This window comes from Scylla paramamosain, chromosome 17 (genome assembly GCF_035594125.1).
Source record: "Scylla paramamosain isolate STU-SP2022 chromosome 17, ASM3559412v1, whole genome shotgun sequence".
Lineage (NCBI taxonomy): Eukaryota > Metazoa > Arthropoda > Malacostraca > Decapoda > Portunidae > Scylla > Scylla paramamosain.
In genome coordinates this window covers 23,299,187-23,305,049 of record NC_087167.1, presented here as the reverse complement: position 1 = coordinate 23,305,049, position 5,863 = coordinate 23,299,187, and positions in this window count along the sequence as shown.

Genomic DNA, 5,863 nt, shown 5'->3' with positions numbered 1-5,863 from the left:
AAGGGTGAATTCTTTTGTATATTTTCCAACATTTCCAATACAACGATATGAATGGGGGAAGAAAGAATAAGAATAATAGAAAGAAGGCCTCCCAACACCTAGTTCTCCGGTCTTGGCCAATTAGCTAACGGCGGGATCAGCGCAGTTAAGCAGGGGGTCCGGGAAGAACTTGGATGGGTGACCACAAAAGCCTCATCTCTCTGAGAATAGAAAAAAATAGCAATAAGAATGAGGAGAATGAACGAAAAACGAAAATAATAAAATAACAATAACAACTATAATAAAAAAAAGAAGATTAAGAATAAAAAGAACAAAAATAAGGGAAAAAAGTAATAATATATCTCTCTTGCTAATTGTCGTAGAATTATGAATGAAGGGTTAATTTTAGTGCATATTTTCCAACATTTTCAGCACAACAATGCAACAACAATACAGGAAAGAATAAGAATAAGAGAAATAAGCCCTCCCAACACCTTGTTCTCCGCTCTTGACCAATCAGCTGACGGCGGGATCAGCAAGGTTAAGCAGGGGATCCGGGCAGAACTTGGATGGGTGACCGCACAAGCCTCATCTCTCTAAAAGTAGGATAAATAAGAATAAGATAAGGAAGAATAATAAAAAAAAATGAAAATAATAAAGATAACAATATTAATTATGACAAGAATAAGAAAAAAATAGAATAAAAAGAATGAAAAAAATAAGAATATCACAACTTTCTTGCTAATTGTCTTAGAATTTTAAATGACATGTCAGTTCTGCTGTATATTTTCCAAGATTTGTTATGAATGAGGGAAGAAAGAATAAGAATAAGAATAAGAATAAGAACAAAATGAATTAGACTAACAATAATGATCACATCTTTCATGCGGTGACTGCGTGGGCGATGAGCCTCACTGGACGTTTCTGACCAATCACAAGGCAGGGTTGGAGTCGTCGGGCCCACCCGATTCATATATAAAGGGATTTTGTGGGAAGCGCGGGCAGACTCAGCTGAGTGTTCGTTGTGAGTTGTTGTTACCACAACTATGGCACGTACCAAGCAAACGGCTCGCAAGTCCACTGGTGGCAAGGCGCCCCGCAAGCAGCTTGCTACAAAGGCAGCTCGCAAGTCTGCTCCAGCCACTGGAGGTGTCAAGAAACCCCACCGTTACAGGCCTGGAACCGTTGCTCTCCGTGAGATCCGCCGTTATCAGAAGAGCACTGAGCTGCTTATCAGGAAACTGCCTTTCCAGCGCCTGGTGCGTGAAATTGCTCAGGATTTCAAGACTGACCTCCGCTTCCAGTCCTCTGCTGTCATGGCTCTCCAGGAAGCTTCCGAGGCTTACCTCGTGGGTCTGTTTGAGGATACCAACCTGTGCGCCATCCATGCCAAGCGCGTGACTATCATGCCAAAGGACATCCAACTGGCTCGTCGCATCCGTGGCGAGCGTGCCTAAGAAGTCATCCACGAATGATCTTCATAACAGCAATATCTAGGCCCTTTTTAGGGCCAAACATCTCTTTCATTAAAGAATTTTCATAGACAATCTGTTTGGTTTTGTGGAAGAAAATATTTATTTTCCATCTTTCAGTATCAGGTTAATAATTAACTTTCGACTTTCAACTCAATATCCTTCCCCCCTTTTTTTTTTTTTATATTATTATTATTATTCCCTCTTCCATGGCCATATCTCTTTCACTTGGGAGAATTTTTATCTTTCTTTATCTCTATTTTTTTTTTATCTTTTCTTTATCTCCACAGAATAATAATCACGATAATAATAAGCATAATAATAATAATAATAATAATAATAATAATAATAATAATAATAATAATAATAATGATACAATAATTATTATAATAATAATCATAATAAAAACAACAATATTAATATTATTAATAATGATAATAATAATAATAATAATAATAATAATAATAATAATAATAATAAAAATAATAATAATAATAATATTAATAATAATAACAATAATTATAATAATAATGCATTTGTCTATATCGTATCTTTTTTCCTTTTCAAGTGTGGCTCCAATGGAGCCGGGTATTATTTTATACTGGCAGCAGTATACTGGCCGCCTGTTTACTTGGAGGAGGTATACTTGGTAACAGCCTTGGTGCCTTCAGAAACAGCGTGTTTTGCCAGTTCACCAGGCAGAAGAAGACGGACAGCGGTCTGGATTTCCCGGCTGGTGATGGTGGAGCGCTTGTTATAGTGTGCCAGGCGGGATGCCTCGGCAGCGATGCGCTCGAAAATGTCATTCACGAACGAGTTCATGATTGACATGGCCTTGGAGGACACGCCAGTGTCTGGGTGGACTTGCTTGAGCACCTTGTAGATGTAGATGGAGTAGCTCTCCTTCCTCCTGCGCTTCTTCTTCTTGTCGCCCTTGGCAATGGCCTTCTGTGCCTTGCCAGCTTTCTTGGCAGCCTTTCCTGATGCTTTGGGAGGCATAGTGTCGCCGTACTGCTGTGAGAACGAGTGTGCGTTTTAAACATTTTAAACATTTTATTAAGAAAGGGGGATGAAATACAGTTCAGGGAGGGAAACAAGGGTAAGTACGAAATACAGAAATATAGGGGAAGTTTACAGTTACCGGGCGGTCCGGTTTGCTGTGGCATACATTGCTCTCCAACTTGTGGCCTTAGTACTTTATTGTTGGATAAGCTATGTGTACATTTGGGACTATGTGTGTTCAAGTTTAGTTAAGTTGTACAGATGAAATGATGATTAACTTAATAGTGACAATGAACTTTACAGTCAGTGATATACTGGTTCTGGATACGGATATTTCTCCAGGGAAAGTAGGCTCCTTGGGAACCATGCATGGCTTGATGGAGGTGCAGCGTCGTGCAATGTCTGAAGAGTTGTGAAATGCTCCCACCGCTCTTCTTCCATTCTTTTCCACACCTGCGTTGCCATCTCGTGCAGCCGAATGTTTATAGGAGCGATCGACGCTCGCTGGTGGAGCTCCTCATTCGTGGTCAGGTCCTCCCATCTGGTGTTGTAGGCGAACCGGAGAGCAGCATTCTGCACCTTTTGGAGACGGCTAATTGTAGATCTGCTCAGCGCGTGGGTTGGAACTGGAGGGTAAGTTAGCACGGGCACTACCAGGGCCTTGACAAGGTGGAGTTTGAGGTTCACTGGCAAGTCCTTGAAGCGGTAGAGTCTGGTGAGGGCAACTCTTGCCTGAGATGCCCTCTCTGCAGCGTGGGAGAGGTAGCCTCGTGATGTGATCTGCAGACCAAGGAGGCGCCCCTTCGTTTTGAACTCTACCTCTTCATCCTCCACCAGCAGGGTCGCAGGTCTGAGGGTAGAGGTGGGGATGACCGTGAATTTGCCTACGTTGGTCTTGATTTTCCACCTTTTCTCATAGGAGTTGACCCTGGCTATGTCCCTGCCAGTGCGCGCGTTGAGCATTGCTCTGGAGCGCCCCGGATGGAAGAGCACCTGGGAAACATCATCGGCGTATTGGACGTTGAGACCATGCCAGGCGTCTGGGTAGTCCCTGGTGTACACAGCGTACAGCATAGGCGAGAGGACGCTCCCCTGGGGAACACCCATTTCCAGCCTGAACGGGGGACCAGTATGAGCACCGACCTTGACCCTTGCCGTCCGGTCCGCCAGGTAGTCGCATAGTAGGCGCTCAACAGGGTCGGGGAGCTCCAGCTGCAGGATCTTGTATTTAAGCCCCATGTGCCATACCCTGTCGAACGCTTTGCTGACGTCGCGAAGGACGAGGTTGCAGCGGTGGCCTTCGGCCTGATGAATGGCAAGGGTCTCAGTTGCCACCGCGATGGCGTGGGCGGTGCCTCGTCCCTGCCTAAAGCCGTACTGTGCCATGTTGAACCATCTTCCTTCTTCAAGGTGTGCTCGAAGCCGTCTCCCTACCACCCGCTCCAGCATCTTCCCAGGCACCTCCAGGAGGGAGATAGGCCTGTAATTAGCTGGCCGGTTGGGTGATTCCCCAGCCTTCGGAATGAACCGCATTACAGCACCTTTCAGGCCATCTGGAAAGTATCCGGCGGAGAGGGCTGCACTGAATATATGGCTGAGGCGCTGTAGTGCGATTCGTGGCAGATGCATGAGGATGGTTTTCCCTATCCCGCTGCTCCCTGGTGATGTCTCCTTGGCGGAGCTCACCGCTGCTCTCAGTTCCTCTGTAGAGATACTGCAGTCCAGGTGGGAGGACCCCGTCAACCTCGCAGGGTCTGCTGTGTGGTGTGGAGTTATCCTGTGAGAGTTAGTCAGCATAAATTCATGTACAATGTTCTGGTCTGCGTCAGCGTCATCGTCGTCGTTGTCCCTAAAAACCTGTTCCCATATGGATGTAAAAAGTCTTTCTTTCTCTCTGTCAGTGTGATGTTTTTGTTCATTGTCGTCAATCAAATATACGTTAGGTTGTTTAGACTGTCCTGATAGTATCTTGAGTCTATTCCAGAATTGTCGTGGTCGTTTGTACTTAACTGTCAAGTCAGTCACTGTCCGTCCCCAGTAGGTCGTTGCCTCTGTCCGTCTCAGCTCATGTAGCGACTGCCGTAAGAGCGTGTATCGTCTGTAGTCGGTCGTCGTCCAGCCGGTCCTTGCCGCTCTATCACGCAGTGCCTGAAATTGTATTTGAGTCAGTATTGTGTTCCGTGATGGTCGAGGTCCTGGCGTCTTCCTATACGTCTTCTGTGGGACATGTCGAGCTACTGCGTCCTTCACTGTCCTTGTCCATCTGTCTAGCGCATCGTCGATGTCTTCTAGGGTCCCGTAAGAGACGTCTGGGTGATCTGTCATCTGGAGGTCGTGATCAGTTTGGAAGGCATCCCAGTCAGTCCTGTGTAGAACATAAGAAGCTGTAGTTGGTGTAAGGATGGGTGAAGTGGAGATGTCCATTATGACTGGAATGTGGTCACTGGAGGTCAGGGGTCCTGGAATTATAGAGTGAAAGAGAAAGTTGTTGCTATTGGTGAGAATGATGTCTGGGGAAGTCGCTGTAAGAGGTCCATAGTAGGTTGGAAACTGGGGCCCTATGTGTCTGGCTGTTCGGTGTCGTAAGTATTGTATTAGGTCACGCCCCACAGTGTTGGTCGATTTAGTCCCTAGTGTAGGGTGTCTGGCGTTTAAGTCGCCTGCTATGAAGACAGGTGTCTCTCTCCGTAACAGCCTAAGGAAGTCTGGGTGGGGTAGGTAAGGTCGTCTTGGGGGTAAGTATGATGTTGCTATCGTTACTGGTCCATCTGTCGTGTGTGTGGTAACTGCTAATGTTTCTGAAAGGAAGTCGTCATCTATCCTGTGAACTATTCTTGTCTTAATTGCAATGGCTACTCCATCCATAGGTTGGCTGTCAGTATTTCGCTTGTACACTCTGTAACCCGGGATTGTCAGCTTGGAGTCGGTCTTGAGTCCGTGGCTTGTAAGGAGTATTATGTCCGGGTCAAAGCGTCTGTACGTGTTGATGAGGTCAAACTTTCGTGTTTCCCAGCTCAGAACATTATGTAGAATTATACGTAGTCTTGTCATTGTGTGTGGCTGGTCTTGTTGGTCCTGCGTTGCGAGGTCTTCCGAGGGATTGGGCCATTCTTCAGGGCGGAGAACACATCGTCTGGAACAGACTGGCAGTGATGCTGGAGCGAACCCTTGTATCTCCTCAGCCACTCCTGAACATTTGGCGTGTCTTCCTCTCCTCCAGAGTGGCCAAATTTGTAGCGACCCTCTCGTAGCCCTGATTTGAGGTGTGAGTAAGTGAGTGCCTTGGGCCAGGAGTCGGATGCTCGTTTGTAAGCGTTTTCTCAGTTGAAAAGTGGTATATATATTAGCGTGCCTACTCAGGATCAGGAGTCGCCACCTCAGCGAGCGTCCTGATTGGTCCAGACGCGCTC